General features: G+C 32.2%; 1 long non-coding RNA gene across 1 annotated transcript; it reads right to left on the minus strand.

The window, feature by feature from the left end:
* Window positions 1-1,577: 1,577 nt before the first annotated feature.
* On the minus strand, window positions 1,578-21,191 carry LOC145587773 (uncharacterized). Its single transcript, XR_014101429.1, has 4 exons — window positions 20,560-21,191; window positions 20,243-20,416; window positions 19,408-19,592; window positions 1,578-1,962 (listed from the first exon to the last, which is right to left on the minus strand). It is a non-coding gene; the product is annotated as an uncharacterized LOC145587773 (long non-coding RNA).
* Window positions 21,192-21,674: the final 483 nt, after the last annotated feature.

Here is a 21,674-nt window from a genome sequence, read left to right on the forward strand (position 1 = left end):
AATTTGGATGAATAAGGGTCGTAAAGTGACTTATGTGCTCATTTCTCTTTATTTCTAGCCATATACACCTAAAAGTATTTTACATTGACATGTTAGAAGAAATAATGAGTTCATTTGATTGAAAACATAGAAAATGGGCATGGTAGAAGCGATATAGGCAAAAATTAATTGAATTTGGATGAATATGGGTCATAAAGTGACTTATTCGCTCATTTCTCTTGATTTCTAGCCATAGACACCTAAAATTATTTGATATTTACATGTTAGAAGAAAGAATGAGCTCATTTGATTATAAACATAGAAAATAGGCAAGGTAGAAAACATTGTTGGCTAAATTTGCTTGAATGTTTAAAAATAAGAACCGTTACTTTATATTGTTGGTTGTTTTTTTAACAATTTTTTTTAATATCATGTATATTTTGTAGGAGACCTACTAGGAGAAGCTCGAAGAAGCAAGGAGTCAGGGGATTCGGAAGAGTCCAAATGAGTTGTACTGGGAGACGGTGGGTGGGCGCAATAAGAAGGGTCGTGTGAAGGGACTTGGCCAAAGTGCAGAGCTCTACTATGGCAACCGGATGGGTCGAGTTTCCAATTCTTCAAAGAAATACACGCCGTCTATCATTTCTCAGATGCAAGATCAGATGGAACATAGGGTGCAAGCTCTCCAAACACAAATGGAAGTTGAGATGCAAAGCCGAATTGACTCCAAAATTGCTGAAATGGAGAGGAGATACAAGGAGAGTATGGATGAGATGATGAGTTATTTCACCAACAATGACACATGTTCCACCATTCATACTCAGCATCGAGACCATAGGGACGACCCGGGTATTGGTGGAGCAGGCCAGGGTACCCCGACGATTGTTTAGCTTAGCTTCACTCTAGCATAGCTTTTGTTTGGTATGGATACCAAATTAGTTCGGACTATCTTTTGTAAATAAATATGTAAATAAATATAATTTCTTAGGTCGTTAATTAATTTTTTTAAAACAGCAACTTATGCAAGTTTATTAAAAACAAAAATTCAGATTTGGAACTGAATTTTTTGTCAAATATTACCGACGGTTTTCAAGGTCCTTCCGACGGAATAATTCCGTCACAAACTGCATTGGTGAGCGACAGAAACAATATCCGTCGAAAGATAACGACGGAGAAGTCCCTCGCAAATTTGCAACGGAAACTTTGCGTCGGAAAAACCAATTTCCATTGCGACGGAATTTTGATTAAGGTCAAACTACATTCCGACAAAATTATTTCCGTCGTAATTTCCGTCGGAATATGGTCAATATCCTACAAAAGGTATTCCGACAAATGCTTCTGACGGAATTACAAAGGAAACTTGATTTCCGACGGATTTTCATAGTTTCCGACGGAATTTTTCCGTCGCAATTACGCTGTTTTCTTGTAGTGATAAAATATGTTCAATTACGTAATAGTTATAACGAAATATAATAAAATGTTCATAACCAAAAAGGCAAATGTTAAGTGTCAAAACAAAATATGTTCAGTTACATATCACTTATCAGAAAAAAAAAATTAAGCTCGAACAAATATATATTGTTTCAATCCAAATTCTTACTTTTTATTATTTGCCAACCTATTCACTACATTAGTGTCAAAAAAAGCTAACAACCTATCATACTTAGAAGAAATATGTTGACTAGCTACCACGTTGAACACTTTGAACATCTCTTGGAACACTTGGAGGAACTTGAAAATTTCTTGGAACACTTAGACGAAATTGAACCTTTTTTCTTGGCACACTTAAAGAAACTTGGACATTACTTGGAGCACTTGAAGGAACTTGGCCTTTTCTTGGAGCACACACTTGGACAATACTAAACTCTTTCTTAAAAGCATATTCATTGTACCTTTCATAAGCTTTTTGTTCAGAATTAAAATCATTAAAAAGTAACTCTGATTTAGTTGCTTCTTCATACAGAATTTCGTCACTAGCACCCACTGCATAAGTTTTTAAAATTGAACATAATCAATAACAGATATGTACAAATACAAAACAGTATATATATAAATGATCATTTAGCATTATCAATTTGATCAAAATAATAAAATAAAATAAAGTACTAAATATTTAAAATATAATTTAAACAACTATAACAGAACATTAGTTTGAATCATATTGATCATTTAGAATTATGAAATTGATCAAAATTATAAAACTACTAAAAAAACACAAAAACGTATATAAAAAATATAATCAATCACAGAAAACATCTACTTAATCACAATCAGCAATCATTAAACTAAAAACAGCAAACATAATTGAATTATAAATCATACTGATCGAAATAGGAGACAAAATTAATTAAAATAAAACTTCAATTCAGTTGAATATAACAGCAGACCAAATTGAACAAAAACAGAGGCTAAATTGATTAAAAAAATTTTGAAAAATCGAATAAAATCAGCAAACAATTTAAAACAAAAAAACTACCAAAATTGAATCAAACAATCGACCAGCAAGCATTAATCGAAATCAAAGACGAAATTGATTAAAATTGAACTTAAATTAAATTGAATAGTAACAACAAACATTAATCAAAATTCTAAAATAACTCACACTGATCAACGAATGAATCAAGCAATCGACCAGAAGTAGGAAAAATAACTTCACAATCACAATCAAATTTGGCAATCGAAGAATGCAGCACTTCATTACGAAAAATAACTTCACAATCACGATCAAATTCGGCAATTGAAGAATGCAACACTTCATTATCACTATCAACAGCTCCAATTAATGATTCATCCATGAATAAGAGGAAAAAAAACTTGATTGAAAGAGAAATAATGTTGAAGAAGAGAGAGAAAATGCAAAAAAAAAAAAAAAATCGAACGTAAAACAGAAAAATAGGTTTTGAATCATATATATAAATGACTTGAGAGATAAGAAAAAGGAAACAAAAAAAACCCAGAAACAGAGTAAAACGACGTAGTATAATGGGGGGGAGTAGGCAGCATTGGCTAAAGGGGGTTATAGGTAAAAAATTTCATGCCTAAACTTGTCTAATAGTCACGAATCATAAATCTTTATTTATTTATTTATTTTTTTGACAAGCACAAATCATAAATCTAAGACTACTTGAATCCCATATAATATATATATATATATATATATATATATATATATATATATATATATATATATATATATAAAGCTAAACTTTTAGCCAGTCACGAGGCTTGGCGTTCTAACTTTTCGCCAAGTGTCGCGCCACGTTGGAGATTTAAATAAATTTCATAAGATAAAAAAAAATTAATTTAGAATTCTATTTGAATAGAATTTTAGGATTAAATTGTTAGTTTAGAATTTTATTTTTGATAAAATACCAATATTTCAGATGTACAAACTGAATTATAATTTTATTTAAAAAAAATATTAGATTATAATTCTAAATAATTATCATACAAATTTATGTTTTATATCATAATATTTTTTTGAGCCAAGGAAGTAGTTTAAAGCATAAAACATCTATTTATAATATATACAAATCGGTTAAAATAATATACTTCACAATCTAATAGAATTTTATTACTATGTAAACCTGTCAATTAGGGTCGGGCCATGAGTCATCTCGGATTAGGTCACTTTAGGTTACGAGTCAAGAAATATTCAACCCTTGCCCAAAGTTTTGGGTTCGAGTCAAACCAACGGGCTTTGAACATTTATTTTATTTTATTTTTTGTTTGCTAATTTTTTTTTTTAATGTATTAAATTAAATCGAAAATTTCCACCAACATTATTATTAGTCACATACCTACTAGATAGCAAATCATAAAAAAGCACATCAATTCCTAACTAATTTTGTATCAATTATATATTTTAAAATTTGATATAGATTGAAAATTTATCTTAAAATTCAATAAACAACCCAGGCATCGCACGGGGCACAAAACTAGTATTAATATATAATTAATATATAAAGCTAGACTTTTAGCCAGGTCACGAGATAACGACACTTGACATTCCAACTTTTCGCCAAGTATCGTGTCACGTAGGCGATAATTAATTATAATTATGACACGTAAGATTTATTTGAATTTTTTTTTTTTTGTAAAATTATGATAAAAAAGTAGGATAAAAATTAAAGTTATTTTAGAGTTTTATTTTCATTGAAATTTAGATAGATTTAGTAGGATAAAAAAGTTATTTTAGAGTTTTGTTTTCAATAAAACTTTTAGTTTAAAATTTTATTTTCAATAAAATAACAATACTTCTATACAAATGACATATCCATAGAAGTATAGAAGGAAAAAATTAAATATCAAAGACACATTTAATTATATATAACTATTTTCTTAAATCTTAACCTGCAACTAGCGTTTCACTAGATATTCAGATAAAATTAAAAGAGATCACAACTTTAGTCGGTCGTTCTTTTTGGTTGTACATTATTAATACTCATAAACGGACAAGTATGATTGTCAAGTAATTATTAATCCATGAGTAGAAAATTCATATAACATATATATTTTAGATAAATTGTTTTATTTTAAAATTCAATAAACAATCGGGCATTGCATAGCACAACCCAACACACCCCCTTGCTTCTAAGTCACATACAATTGCTAAACATCAACTACCATATTGTGACAATGGATATCGACTTGAACTCAACACACTTTAAATCATCTCAACACAAACACGTAACCTCACACTCGACTTTAGAAGAGCCTACAATTTTCCTCTTCAAAGTTCACAACATCTAGCTAGACGTTTAAATTTATGATGCACATTTCATCACCTACACATAATTATCACCAACATAATATTCTCTGAGCACTTTTTTCTGCACAACCAAACCTTGACATTTTTTATTGATGCACTTCTCATCAATATAACTCGATCTTGTTGATGAACATTTTCACCAACTTACATTCAATGGAGCACATCTCTCCATTAGCTTTCTTTGACATTGTCCTCCAATTGACCATGTCACCTTGTTTCGTACAAGGAATCTCTAGAAACCGTCTCTGCGTTGACTACAAATTCCACAGTCGTAAAGATTATGCGATCTATATAGAGTAATGTATGTACTAGAGACTGGAGCCTTGTTTGGCAATTGGTTGTTGGCTGCGGGCTATTTTTCTTGGCTAGTGTGACCAGGTATTTATATTGGCTTTTTTTTGTTGGCTGTTTGATTGTTGGTTGTAAATATGTTTGGCAAAATTTGGTTGTTAGATATTTTATTATCTTTGTAATATACATTGCAAATAATAATAATAATAATAATAATACTAATTATTATTATTATTATTATTATTATTATTAATGTTAATTATTAATAAATAATAATAATTATTTAAATTACTAATTATTTATATTAATAATACTCCCTCTGTTCCTGAAAGTTTGACTCACTTTGCATTTGCACGGTCTCCAATGAACAATTTTTACCATTAATAACTTTGGCAATGTACCAAAAAAAATTTAGAAAGTTGATAATTGAAAATTTTATCTTAAGGGGAATCTAATCAGATCAAACTTGTTAATTTATTTTGATTGTATAAATCATAAAATATGGTCAAAGCTATTTTATTTTGACCACTTGAATAGTAAGTGAATTGAACTTTTGGGCACAGAGGTAGTATATTATTTTTTACTAATTAATAATTAATAGTTGTTAATTATTAAATTTTAGTTTTTAATAATTAATAATTAATAATTATTTATTAATTATTATTAGTTACTGATAGTTAACTATATATCATTATTAATAGATATAATTAATTAATAATAATTAATAATTGATTACCAATTACTAATATTTGTTAATATTAATTTAATTACTAATTATTAATAATTGATTACAAATTACTAATTATTTATAATAAATTACCAGTTATTAATTACTAATTATGTAATTATAATTATTATTTACTATTTATTACTCACTCCATCCCTTATTACAAAGCCTCTTTCTAGCATTTATTACTCACATAATAAAGAGAAAGAGGCTTTAAATTTAGGAACGGAGGGAGTAATAATTAATTACTATTTATCAATAATTAATTACTAATTATTAAGAATTGATTACAAATTAGTAATTATTAATAATAAATAATTGATTATTAATAAAAATTATTAATTATAATTATAAATAGAAAATTTATTTTAATGGTAAAAAACCAAAAGACAATACCAAAAAGCTTGTAAGACTAGCTTTTTATTTTTGGCGGAAAAACCAGGTTTTTAGCCAACAAAAAAGCCATTTACCAAATACGTTTTTTGGCTAATTGACCAAGTTGAAAAACCAAAAGCCAAAAGCCAACCAAAAACCCAAGCAAAAGCCATTTACCAAACAAGCCCTTGATATATTATTAGATTTAAATGATGCAATGAACAAAACTCTATTAGAGTAATGTAATACCTCAATTTCTGAAAGTTCGACTCACTTACTATTTATGGAATTAAATTAAAATAAATTTGACCACATTTAATGACTTATACAATGTAAATAAATTAGCATATAGGATCTTATTAGATTCCCCTTATTATAACTTTTTTTAATATCAATTTTTAATAATTTTCAAAAATACATAGCCAAAGGTATTCATGGTTAAAGATGTTCATTGGATACCGCACAAATGCAAAGTGAGTCAAACTTTCAGAAATAGTGAAAATACTAGAAACTAGATATTACTAGAACTAAATGATGCACAGAACATCTTATTTCAAAAAAAAAAAAAAAAAAAAAAAAATGATGCACAAAACATTTGAACAAAACTCTTTTTAGAGTAATGTATTATTATATCCTTAAATAAGTAATATCATTACCTCATCTTCCACACCCCTTAATGTTTGATGATCATCATATAATGCATTCATTTATTTTTGTTCAGCCTTTATGCTTAAATAAGTAACATCAACCCAACTTCCACATAATTTTAACAAAAAAACAACCCAGCCTTTATGCGCGTTAATTGATTCATTTAATTATTTTGAGTACCTTAAATTTTTCGATCGAACTCGTAGATTGTTTCTCCAAGAAAAGTAATTTAATTGTCTTATCTTTTTATTATCTTAAACATGGCTCCGCCTATGCATGAAGAAACATTTATTGTGGTTATAGGAGGTACACATTGCAAAATAAATAAATAAATAAAAAATAAAATAAGTAAATTTATAAGATCGTTTACTACAATACTCTTTTTAAAGGTAGCTTCTCACAACTTTTGTTTTTAATTACAAGGTTGTTACTTACAAAATTTCATTTTTTTCATGTTTCTAGCCTTATCAATCTAGGTGAGATGAATATATAGATATCACCCCTCTCGTTTTCTCTCTCCTATAGAAACATTATTTGTTAGAATATACTATATGGGAGTATAATATAAACTCTCTAAGACTTTAATCTAAACAATCAAGGTTAATATTAACTCTCTTAGATTTTAAACTAAACAATCAACTAATCAAGGTTAATTTTTCTTGCATCCATTGATCGATACTGCAATACCCTTCATTCAATTAAAACCTTATCATTTTTTTTTGACATGTATATAAATATATGTTTTACTGATGAGTAAATTGTTATCATCTTATGTCAGTTAAAATTATAATAATGGAATACTTTAAAATTAATCATTGATACAAATTAAACTAGAATCTTCTAAATTTTATTTTATTTTATTGTTTTTTTTTTATGTAAAAGAATAATCTAGAATATTGTCTGAAACTGTTAAAAATGTCTAGATTTCATGTAAAAAAATCTTAAAGCAACGAGAAGAATAGAATAGGTATTGATAAAAGTATGTATTTAGGGGCCGTTTCGTTGAAATGGGGCAAACGTAATGGAATAAACAAAGGGAAAGAAAGACAATGGAATGAAAATCCCTCAAATTTCCCAAGTTGTTTGTTTTAAAAACAAAGGGAATCAAGCCACCATTCCCAACACCATACCACCACCACACAACAACCTATCTTCTTCACTTCCTACTTTTTCCAACCACCATTTAGCCACCCACCATGCACCGCACCTCCCCCACCACCGCTGCGCTTCGCCGCCTCTCCCCATGCCCTCGCGGCCCCTTCCCTCCCTGATAACTTGTTATTTGGTATGATTTTAGGGTACTTTTGAGTCTTCTTTTCGTTATTATTCGGCATCAAAGTTCATTATTTATCCTATTTTTAAGCAAATTATGTATCATTCATGATTCACGGGTTATTTGTGTTTTTGATGTAATGTAGCTGTTTTTGGCACTATGGATGTGCTCAAGCATGAGTGAGCAAGGAGAAGGGCAAACTTGGTTGATAGAGTAATAGATGAAGAAGGATGAGTACCTTAAAGAGAAATGAAAAGCTTTTGAAAAGCCTTGAAGGGTTGTTTGCACAAGGGTCAACTTCAACTAACCATAACTTTTGTTCTACTCAACATTTTGAAGTGATTAAAATTGGAGATTAAAGTTCGTCTCAAGAGCTTTCCAACGAGTGGTTCACAAGTCCATTTCCGGTGAGAAACAAAGCAGTTACAGCCTCTTGAAATCAAGCTATTCATGCAGGGGTTTCAGCACGGACGTGCAACAAAATGGCACGTCCGTGCAGACCTACTCCAGAATTGGCAGTAGGGTCTGCCTCATTTTTACCTCTCTTGCACGTCCGTGCCAAAGTTGGCACGTCCGTGCCCTGTTTTCGGGCTTTTTCTTGTTTTCTCCGTCCTTTCTATTTATGGGTAATATAATTACCTTCTTAGCTCCGAATTGAAAGGGGGGGGGGACATGTTAGTGTAGTTTTAGCTTAGGTTAGGGTTTTTAGAGAGAGAAACTCTCATTTTCTAGAGAGAGAAAGTAGGAAAAACTTGTTGAAAGCTTGGAATATGAAGAATTGAAGGATGGAGACCTGATGATTTGATTATTTCTTGCAATATCAATGAGAATTTCTTACTATCTTTCTTATTTTATTGCTTTAATTACTTATTTTTGTATCTTTTCTAGTTTTATTACTTGTTTATGTTAAATTAGTGTTTGATTTCATGTTCTTAGTTGTTAACTCCTTTAGTTTTGCAATTTATAATTATTTGTGAGTAGTTCTTTTACTTGGGATGGTTGAAACCATTGATGAATTCACAAATATTTGTTACATGTGCTAATTTGGTAATTGTTGGGTGTTAATTAGTTGAGGTTAAGTGGTTTCATTGTTAGTTCTTGTAAGTGGCCATTGTTAGAACTATTTATCTATGCTTTCTCAACGAAGGATCGAGAGATGAAGTTGAGTTAGCTCCCTTATGCTTAATTGACTTGAAATGCCATGAGAATAGGAATTTCAAGTCAAGGGAATGTTCATGTCATTGTGATTATGCTTTAACACTTGTTTTATGCTTTGTAATCACAAGAGTAGGTTGTATTCATGACTCAAGTAATCCCTCTAACTTGATAGAGTAGTTGGGTGCCTTAGATGACTTCCCCTAACTTATCCCCAAATTGCTATGTTTTGTATGTTAAATTGTAGTTTATGAATGACTTAATTTGTGGATACCTTCCCAAGATCCTTTTTTTTTATTGTTTGTAGTTTTTCTTTATAACTCAAAACCTAAAAAGACTTGACTTAGCTTATCACAAATCGATATTTGTTAGTGATCCCCTTAGTCCTTGTGGGATAGACCCTTACTTGCCCTTTCTACCCATTAAAGAGACCAAGTTAGGTTTTTATCTCTGGTAGGCTCGAATACAGCCTATCAAATTTTAGCGCCGTTGCCGAGGAATTCGGTTGACATTGGCTAAGTATTGATTAGATGAGTCTAGGTCTTTGTACATATTTTTTTAATTTCTTCTCTTATTATTTATTTGTTTTTAATTTTATTTTGGGTTTCTTCCATTGAAATAAATGGCAATTTTTTCCCTTCCCCAATATGAGAATGAAACTTTTTGGAGATATTTTCATAGGGTTAATGATTATATTGGTTATAAGTATGGTCATAGATTTTTAAAAGTGGATATTTGTGAAGTAATTTTTGAAGGTTTAAATGATGAAATGCGAGTTGTTGTTGAATCTATGTCCGAAGGTCAATATATGTCTAAAACTATTAATGAGAATTGGAGTATGTTTGAGTGGCTAGCTAAAGATACTTATGATTGGGAAATGGCTAATCACGAGACGCATGACCATTTTAATGTTGCATACTCATTTGAAGAATGTGGTGATAATGTTTTGGATTCTAATGTTTCGAGTTTTGGTGATGCAAATTGTCAAAATTCTCCAAATTTTTTCTTGGATTCCAATTTTATGTCATGTACTCCTTATGATATGGCTAATGTGCATAATGTTGACACCTCTTCCCAGTGTGATTTTCAAAATTTATCCCATTCTCAAGAACCCAAGTCTTCTTCAGAGCTTGTTCTAGAACCTTTTTTGGAGGGTTATGAAGAGATTAAGAATCTAATGGACATAAAGAGCACTTGTACATCCATGAATCATCATAGTGAAGCTTCTAGGGTTCAAATGAATAAAAATGAAAATTATGAGAAGCCTCTTCTTGAAAAACCTTTGGTTGATGACCCTATTTTTCCAAATATCATCAATTTGCATAATGAGCCTAATGTACCATTAATTATGAATTATGACAAAGTTGATGATTGTTTGTTGAATTCCACTAATGATATAAGTCTACTAAAATCCAAATATAATATTAATGGTATTCTTCAATTTGATTATATTGATGATTATTCAAGAGGTGTTGAGGATAACTATCAATTTGGAAAGAGTAGCCTAGATATTCATGATGAATTTTGGGAAAGTAAGGATAAAAGGTATGAAGTGGAGGAAAATCTCTCTTTTGAGGATCATAGAGTTGAGAGTGAGGTAATTATTGAGTCTTTACCAATTGAACATTTTTTTTCGAGCCTCATGTCCCTTTCTAAATAACTCTTGATATTATTGTCTCATTTCCAAACCTCTGCCCCCTCCTCTTCCCAAGTTCACTTCACATGAGCCTCTTTGTACTTCATTCTATCATTTGTATGACCATTTTCCAACCAATGATGCCCAATTTGGTGAATTTGATGTTAATATGGTTTTTGATTTACCAAATGAATCTCCAAAGTGTTTTGTTGATAGTTATACTTTTATTTTTCCTTCTTCTTTTCAATCTAGGACCTTTTTTAGATGTTTTCATTTTTATTTTAGGAAGCTTTGTAGATTAATGTATATCCTTTTCTTCTTTTCATTAGATTTTCTTCTTATTTTTATGGTTTTAATTTATGAAATGTGCTCAAGTGCATATGATAAGCTCCTTAGGAGTTTGTCAAATTACTTACTAGCTAAGGTCTAGCCAAAGATCGAAAAGAAAGACAATTTTTCTTTTCCTTTTTTTTTTGTTTTGTTTATTTATTTATTTTTTTGAATAATGATGTGCATGGAATTTAATTGTATGATGATTTTAACTAACGAGCTTTATGAAATGATTCTCAATTAGGTACTCTTTATTAATCCATTCCAAACTACATCCTATAGTCTCAAATTACATGAATTTTGGGGTTTTTGCTACATTGGAAAGACACAACATACTCTACCAAGTTTTGAAGAATTTATGAAGAATTTTACATCAAATTGTGTAATATCTCTTTCTCTCTTCATCCCTTCTCAAGCTATTGATTTTATAATTATTTTTTCCATTCATTGGTTGCTTGTTAAAGAGTTTGGCTTGGGGCTAGATTTTATTGTATGTTGTGGTTTTTCGTTGTAGTTATGGATGTTGGATTAGATGTACTTGTTGAGATTGATTGTGTTCCATTCCCTCCCTCCCCCTTGATTATCTCTTCAAAGCATTGAGGACAATGCTTCGTCTAAGCTTGGGGGGGGGGGGGTAACTTCACGCTTTCACGAAGGGGTTTGATTGTTAGTTTGATGCTTGAATTTGTTCATAGTTATACATTTGGATAATCATGCCTTTTCTTTTCTTTTTCTTTTTTCTTTATTATAACTTTTAAAAAAAATGAAAATAATAAAAAAAAATTGCCCAAGGATGAAACTCAAATGACGATAGATGCTTATATGTTTTGCTTGCTTGAATCTTGAGTGATGAGTACTAGTTCTTTTAGGAGGGTATATGTAAGAGTTGGGGTCAATTAGAGGCTTATTAATCTTGATTGCATTAGTGTATATGAAATGAAAGTCAATGAATGCTCAATTGCACGCCTAGTATAAGATATTTTCTAATTTGCTCAAGTAGGATATGTTTGAATTAATTTGCGGTCCCTTATGGCCTTGATGTGCCCCCTTTCCTCCCAAAAATGAAACTCTATTAGGGAATTGGTTCTACTTGTATCATGTGTAATAAGTATCATAATAAGCTAGGCGTTCTCAATAAAGAAAGAGCCGCTCATAGTTAAAAGAGGCGAGGGCATTGAAAAATTGAAAAAAAAAGGAAAAATAAGAACAACATAGAAAAATAGGGAGAAAAAAACTCCCCTAAAACTTCTCAAAAAAAAAAAACATCTTCTTTAGAGGTCAACTCGTGGATACCTCCCACACCTTACTTGCATTGATGTTTCTTATGAAATTCTCGAGTTAGAGTGTAGTTAAGGGGCCTTGGGTGTGCATTTTGGGAGGTAGACTAGCATTTTGAGATTTTATAACCAAAAGAGGGCTTGTTACAACTTTGGAATATCTAAGTGTGCTCTAATGAACTAGTAAACGGTCTAAGGAAGTATCCTAATGCAACCTTGCTTAGCTCTCCTCTTTACCCCCAACTCATGTGTACATTTGTATAATTGGTAATTCTTGAAAGTTGCTCACTTGTCTTGCTTGTGCCTCATATCCCGATTAGTTGAGTTAGGCGAAAAAAATTGAAATCGTATGATTTTTGATGATGTGTTGTGGATTGTGTGAGTTGTGGGGTAAGCTCATTGGAAACCCTCACAGATAATAACTCGTCCTCAAGAGCGACTTAGAGGTTTAAATTGCTTCTCACTTGGCTAAAAGTAATCATGGTTGTTACCATGCAGATTTGTGTTTATGTGCATGACCCCCTCCTTGTTTTAATTTTAGCAAGTTATTTTTCTTCTTTGGTTTGATATTATTGTTTTGCTGGAGTACGAGCAAAAGCTTAGCTTGGGGGGATTTGATAACTTGTTATTTGGTATGATTTAGGGTACTTTTGAACCTTGTTTTCGTTATTATTCTGCATCAAAGTTCATTATTTATCCTATTTTTATGCAAATTTTGTATCATTCATGCTTCAAGGGTTGTTTGTGTTTTTAATGTAATGTAGCTGTTTTTAGCACTATGGATGTGATCAAGCATGAGTGAGCAAGGAGAAGGGCAAGCTTGGTTGATAGAGTAATAGAGGAAGAAGGATGAGTACCTTAAAGAGAAATGAAAAGCTTTTGAAAAGCCTTGAAGGGTTGTTTACACAAGGGTCAACTTCAACTAACCATAACTTTTGTTATATTCAACATTTTAAAGTGATTAAAATTGGAGACTAAAGTTCGTCTCAAGAGCTTTCCAACGATTGGTCACAAGTCCATTTCCGGCGAGAAACAAAGTTACAGCCTTTCAAAGTTAAGCTGTTCATGCAGGGCCAAGGTTTCTACACGGAGGTGCAACAAAATGGCACGTCCGTGCAAGGCTGCACATCCGTGCCAAAATATGCACGTCCGTGCAGACCTGCCCTAGACTTGGCAGTAGGTCTGCCTCATTTTTACCTCTCTTGCACGTCCGTGCCAAAGTTGGCACGTCCGTGTAAGACTGTTTTCGGGCTTTATTCTTGTTTTCTCTATCCTTTCTATTTGGGGGTAATATAAATACCTTCTTAGCTCCGAATTAAGAGGGGGGGGGGACATCTTATTATAGTTTTAGCTTAGGTTAGGGTTTTTAGAGAGAGAAACTCTCATTTTCTAGAGAGAGAAAGTGGGAAAAGCTTGTTGAAAGCTTGGAATATGATGAATTGAAGGAAGGAGACTTGACGATTTGATTATTTCTTGTAATATCAATGAGAATTTCTTACCCTCTCTCTAATTTTATTGCTTTAATTTCTTATTTTTGTATCTTTTCTAGTTTTATTACTTATTTATGTTAAATTAGTGTTTGATTTCATGTTCTTAGTGTTTAACTCCTTTAGTTTTGCAATTTATAATGATTTGTGAGTAGTTCTTTTACTTGGGATGGTTGCAACCATTGATGAATTCACAAATATTTGTTGCATGTGCTAATTTGGTAATTGTTAGGTGTTAATTAGTTGAGCTTAAGTGGTTTCATTGTTAGATCTTATAAGTGGTCATTGTTAGAACTATTTATCTAAGCTTTCTCAACGAAGGATCGAGAGATGAACTTGAGTTAGCTCCCTTATGCTTAATTAAATTGAAATTCCATGAGAATAGGAATTTCCAGTCAAGGGAATGTTCATGTTATTGTGAGTATGCTTTAACACTTATTTTATGCTTTGTAACCACGAGAGTAGGTTGTATTCATGATTCAAGTAATCCCTCTAGCTCGAGAGAGTAGTTGGGTGCCTTAGATGACTTCCCCTAATTTAATTTATCCTCAAATTGGTATGTTTTTTTTTTTATGTTAAATTGTAGTTTATGAATGACTTAATTGGTGGATACCTTCCCAAGATCCTTTTTTTATTTTATTTTACTGTTTGTAGTTTTTCTTTATAACTCAAAACCGAAAAAGACTTGACTTAGCTTATCACAAATCGATATTTGTTAGTGCTCCCCTTAGTCCTTGTGTGATCGACCCTTACTTGCCCTTTCTACCCATTAGAGAGACCAAGTTAGGTTTTTATCTTTGGTATGCTCGACGACGGCCTATCACTCCCCTGCAAAGCTCTCCCCTACCCTGAAAATCATCCCCCAACCTCGTAAAACCCTAGAAACCCCTCCCTATCCCTCTACCTCGAAACCCTAGCGGCTAGGGTTTTGAGGGTGGAGGGATGGGCGGGCGACGGTTTTACGGGGATAGGGAGGGGTTTCTAGGGTTTTACGTTTGCGGGGGTGATGCGTGCCATTAATGGCACTCTTAGGGTAGGTTTTCTTCTTATTTTTATGACCGTTTTTAGTCTTTTATGTCGTGTTTTTACATAATAATGCTTGTTTTGCGTGTTTGTGTATAAGTTTAGAGAAATGTGTGCTTTTGATGGTTATCTTATTATTTTATTCATTTCTCGGATATTTCTCTCGCTTCTCCGTTTTTTTGACTTGTTTTGTAAGTGTGCCGAGTTTCCCGGGATTTAATTATCGAGGAGGAAGCTCGAGCGCATTCAAGGAAGTCAATGGAGCTAAGTTCAGGAATCCAAGCATGCAACTCAAGCAAACCAAGCTAGCTCCGCAAACACAAGCACCATGGAAGCAATGTTTTGGTTCAGAGTGTACAAGTGCTTGAAGAATAAAGGTTTCCCTCCTCACGGGCATCTCCTCGAGTGCACCGATGATAGGGATGCTCGGGAGCGCGAAGATCGATCGAGCAAGCAAGGGGAGCTAAGCCTCGTGCATTACAGTAGGGGTGCGTGCGCGCAGTCCCTTCTGTGCGTGCGCACACACCCTGCTGTGCGTGCGCACAGGGTGGCTGGTGCGTGCGCACGGAATGCTCTGCCCCCCTGTTGTGCGTGCGCACGGGGAGGTGCTGCGTGCTCACAGCCTGCTCTTCTTTCCTTCGCTCGTTTTATTATAAAATAGCCTTGACCTTTCTATTTTAGAGGACGATTTTTAAGTTTAGCTTAGACTTTCTACCTCATATCTTAGCTTAGGTTGAGAGCTTCTCTCTCTAGTTTTAGGATAGTTTAGGAGTAGTTTTAGAGAGAGAAAGTAAGGGATTTCAATGGTGGTTTGAGAGATTGAAGATTCAATGGTGACAATTGTATTGAACATCTTCTTAATCAATCAATGAGCATTTCTCACTCTATCTCATCTTATTGCTTTGTTTAATTTCATGTTTGTTTGGTTTAATTTTGATGTTTGATTCTTGATAGTGGAATTGTTCTTTATATTTTGTTGATTCTTGATTTTTTTAGTTGATTGTTGATAGATGATGATTCTTAAGTAGTTGTTTGGCTAGGAATTGGGTGAAACTTGTATGATTGATTGATTGTGATTAATTTGGTAATTGTGTTGATTGATTGTTGAGATTAAAGGGATTCATGAAGGTTTGCATGTGTGTAATTCGATTAGGCCTTGAGAATTATGCTAGATTGCATTGTAATTGCTAATGACACGACCAATTGATTTAGGAATTGCAATTATTGATTGGTTTAGATTGTGATTCTCTTAGTTTGTTATTCATAGTAAACCCTAGCTTAACAATAATGAGAAAGCTCTTTGATTCCAATTGATAGCTCTTATCATTAGTCTTCACAACCTTTGATTGACATGATCTTCCCAAGTTGTTGCAATTATCATGATTACTTGTTGATCTCCATTCCTAGTGTTTTATTTGTTTGGTTGTTAGTTTGTTAGTTGTTAGTGTTCCTTCTTCACCTTCGACTTTGACCTAGCTTAGGCACATAATTGAGAGTGCTTGAACATTACCGTTCCTTTGGGTTCGACCCTTGACTTACCTCTATACTCGTATTTAGGTTTGTTAAGTGTTTATAAATTTGTTTGGCTCTAGGGAAGATTAGATAACGACCTACATTTTCCCTACGTCAGGGGGAGGGGAGGGGCGGCGGGGGTCGGGGTAGAGGCGGCGAGGGTCAGGTAGTGCGGTGGTTGGGTTTTCTAGCGGTGTGGGTAGGTAGGAAGGTGGTGATGTGGTGGAGGCTAGGGAATGGGAATGGAAATGGAAATATCTAAGGGGGGTGGGGAATCAACTTGAACGGATTTGGGAGAATGGAGGGGGTAAAGGGAATGGGAAAAAAAGGCTAACCAACAGCAACAAAGGGAATTAGGGTTGTTGATTCCCTTTCCCTGTGATAAATACCCAACCAAACGGCCCCTTAAAGTAGATTAATAAGATAAGGATTGCGATTCTTAGAAATAGGAAAGCATCTCAATTATACTAATACTTCATAATAATAAAATAATAATGTACTAGTGCGAGTCCGATAGTAGGATAAATTTTTAGTGGTTACATCAATTATTAACATAAATACTACTACATATATGTTACAAAATTTTGGTCCCAACTTGGCCACTAGTATTTCTTTTAAACATTTTTGCTTTCTACCACAAACTTTTACGTAAGATATAAATAATACAGAGGATTTATTTGTCTTTATAATTTACATGCATTCTACAGAAGATTCAAGGAATATATAGACTTTGCTAATGATTAAAGATGTTTACAAAGTGTAATGAGGACGACGTTAACTGTACTGTGCCGGCAACTAGCAAAATACGACACACTTAGTACGGATAATTAATGAAAGAATGTGTATACTCCATATAAATATATATCCGCCCAAAATAAGGTTTCACATCATAATTTTTTAACCCAGTTAATGGAACAATAAGCTAGCTACTTTAATTTTAGCCTGTAGCTTTTTATATTTTAATTTATGCATGCATTATCAAATATTTTAATTATAGAATATATATTGCAACTGTATTATAACTTTTGTACACTTATTATTTTACATTAAAAAAAAATGTAAATAGGAGATATATTGTATAAAGGTGGTAGATACAAGTAAAGATGGAATATAATATTCCCTCCGTCCCTATTTGATAGTCACTTTTGGACAATTTTTACGAGAATTAATAAACATGAATAAGAAGTAATAAAAGTACATTGAAAAAGTAAATTTACATTAGGTATGCTAAAAAATCGAGAGAGAAAGTAATTAAAGTACATGAAAAGACAAAATTTACATTAGAAAGTTAAATTTGCACAAATATTTTTGAAAATTGGAGAGAATTTTTGGTAAAAAATTAATATTAATGGTACTTGAAAAAAGCAAATGTGACTAACATTTTGGGGCACCAAAAATAGAATAAGTGACTATTAAATAGGGACGGAGGGAGTACGTATTATATAATAAGAAAGGGTGAAAGGGAGCATGAAAAGGAAAGTGAGCATATTGTAGTAGTATTGTGAATTTGTGATAAGGTACTCTTTTTAGGATTTATTTATTGTTTATTTTATTTTATTTTATTTTTTTTAAGGCAGGAAATTTTTATACTCTCAGCAAAACTATAAAAAGTTGATATTGTAAGAGAGGAATAAATGGGAAGCAAGCATACCAGGAATGTAGATAAATTATGTTCTCATATTTTTTGAAAGTTTACCTTGCTTTCTGCTTTGGAGTCTATTAAAAATTTAGTCACTTTTATTTTATTCTATCGTAGGCAAACATATTTGATAACTCAAAATATTTACACAAATTAAATTCCAAATGGACTTACATTAAGTTATAGTAAGACAATAATAAGGATTAAGGTTACCCTAAAATATTTAAATTTACCCTTTTATAATACAAAAGTTACCATGCATTTTCATAACAAAAATTTTACCCTTCAATAAATATTTATAATATCTTAGATTAATCATATTAGCATTCATATAATGTATATATTAGAAATTACACAATAAAATACAATTAATCTTAAAAAAATTAAAAGCTACTCTTAACGGGGTTAAATTTACCATAATAATTGTTAAAATTAACTTTAAATTGACCGTGTTAAAATAAAATTAACGTAAGCTCGTCTTATATAAAACTTATTGAAACATTTACCCCACACTATTTACAGTTTTAGGTCACATTGACTAGGTCTCTCACATAAGAACTTTCACTCACATTGTCTATATTAGTCACATTGTTTTTTAAATAGCCACCCATGTTTTTTACTTTATCCACTTTTTTTCTTCCATCTATTTGATTTTTCAAGCATACCTAAACACAGAAAATGTAATAAAGTGAGTTTTTTTTTTTTTTTTTTTTTTTTTTTTTTTTTTTTTTTTTTTATAAAAAAAAGTAATAAATAAAGTGAGTGGAAGCTAGATCAAGGGTTAAGATAACTTTAGGCACGTACGGGTGGAGTGTATGTATACTAAAGAGTTTGCTAGAATGAATAATGCGAAGCTTGCATCATTACTTATATATTGTTCCCAAGAATTAATCACATCTCTATTTACTTGTATATATGAGGCCATAAAATACCAAGAAAACATAAAACAATCGATTTTACATCCCCTAATAATATAGGATGTTAATTTATGCCATTGCATGTGGCAACTATAAGTTTTGCAACATCCCTAACAAGTTTAAAAACATTTACAAATAATTAAGTTATGTTTAAGTGAAAATAGCTTAAGATTGAATAGTGTTGTTGCCATACGTTAGTTGTTAGAAAGAGTATTTACTTTTATATATAAAAAAAATTTCAATTACTCTACTTTTCATCATCACTCACAAAAATAAAAACAATATCAATATAATGTTTACATAAGACAAAATAAGCCATAAAAAATGACTAAAATAAGCCATTAAAAAGATAATATTTGCTACTCACATTTTGAATTTTCCTGTATGACTCCACCAATGTCCTGAATTAAACACCATAACATCAGCCCCTCGCCATTGTTTTGAATTGGATGAAACCTTGTCCAACACAAGGACCTTCTTCCTACTCTTATGATTTTCGTCGAACTCAATTAGAAATGGGCTCCAATGGAACTCGATAATGGTATTATAGTCCTGCAATCAAACGCGACATAAATAAACAAACTTGCATGACCATTTCTCCTTTATGAAAAATTTAACTACTATAGAGGCGTAAAAGAGATCTAACCAAATAGGCCACTATATTATACATTTAATATATGTTAAATTTCGAAACAATATGAAATTGATCTGGCCAATCCGAACAAGGAGGAGGAGAGTTTAGTTCACAAACAAGAGTTAGGAGCTTTCATACTAAAACCAATTGGCAATAGTTGGAGTTACTCTTCTACCTTATAAACTGAAATTATCTCTCCTCTTTCTCCAATATGGGACACTCACAAGTTGGCAACAATGGATTTCAACACTCCCCCTCACTTGTAAGTGTCCTTAGAAATTCAGAGCTAACTGGATAAGGCCAGATCAATAATCCTCCTAGGGGCTGGACATCCCGTCGAGGTAAATTCTTATCCAGTAGCGATTAAATACCCAATTGAAAAGAGACCCGCAACCTGGCTCTGATACCATATCAGGAATTGATTTTCCTTGGTTTGTATTTCTGTATGACAAGATTTATATACAACCTAAAACATATTAGGGCGTAAACAAGGGCCCAAATCTAGATACAATATTAAGGCTTAACAGACCGCCTAGACCATTTTACAGTAAGCGCGATTTGTGTTTACCTTAGCCTTCATAACCTTATACAATGGACTCTCAGCATGAACTTCAGCTCTAGAAGAAGGAACGGATGTATATAAAGGCACGAGAGGGACTGCCACATGTTTCTGTTTAGAGAGTCACCAACAATAATTACCCTTTTATTTCTTAGCCTTTCTAGCATGTCTCTTCCATTAAACCTATGAATAATGACATAGTAAATAATGATTAAATAATGAACAGCATGCATATTTGTACGATTACAAATATATTAGTACAAGTAAACTTTAGTTACAAGTACTTAACCTTAATTCCATATATTATACGTAGTATAAACACTTACAATGGTATGTGGCAGTCTTTAGCTTCCCATCTCCATTTCTCATACTCGAAATCAGGCCTTCCGTTCTTTTGGCAACTCATCTTTTCCTCAACGAATGGACAACTATTGGTATCATAATCCGGACTCTCATCTGGCTTGTAAACCCATCTACCATCGAACATATTGCAATTTTGTACACTAGTCTTGTTTGCTGGATTTTTTAACTTCTCCATAGAGACAATTGGCTTCGTTATATTGTTTGATAAAGTTGACAACGGTCGTTTCTCAATTAGACTTAAACGATTTTATTAGCTTGGATAAGGTTGTTCATGGACACAAGACTTTTATTATAGACCGAGGGGGTTTTATTGGTCGTACTCATGTATCTTGTGGGAGGCTTGAAAATCATGGCCGGCATTGGTGCCACCGCATCGAATGGAACAAACACGGTGTTTGTAGCAGCAAAAAAGCTTAAACTTTGGTAACTTTGGTTATAAAGAAAGAGAACAATCAAGCATCCAAGAAAACTACCAATGGAACAAAGTTTCCATGTGGTACTACGAAGGAATTCAACTCCATAATAAATAAAATTAGAATATTTTTATTTGGTAGTAGTTTTTGTAAGGAATTATGAGTTATTATATTTGAAGTAGGTGTTGAAAATTGGGCCATGCACTTTTGGGCAGGTAGTGGGTTGTACACTAATAGTGAGAAGAACAAAAGTCAATTCAATTTCTGGCTGACAATTATGTTATATTGCTCAGCATTGTATTCATTATGCAGCTACCTCGCACGAAAAGTAAAAAGATAGACATTGGTAAATTCATTGTTCGTGCTTTGCCATCATGCCAAAGTATTTTGATGACAACAACTTTCAGAATTGTGGCTTAATATTTTTTCTAGGTTCAAAATTAAAGGTCATTAATAACAATAGAATATATCATACTCCCTGTTAGTTTTTGGAAAAAACTCGTGAGTGATTACCTTTAATCAATATGACAATATATATAGGGTTAAGTGATAAGTATACAAAATATCTACATTATGTTAGTGGCGGATCTAGGGGTACACGGAAGTACAGTTGTAACCCCATCCCCCCCCCCCCCTCCAAAAAAAAAAGAAAAAGAAAAAAAAAA

Source organism: Chenopodium album, chromosome 17 (genome assembly GCF_948465745.1).
Source record: "Chenopodium album chromosome 17, dcCheAlbu1.1, whole genome shotgun sequence".
In the NCBI taxonomy this organism is placed as follows: domain Eukaryota; kingdom Viridiplantae; phylum Streptophyta; class Magnoliopsida; order Caryophyllales; family Amaranthaceae; genus Chenopodium; species Chenopodium album.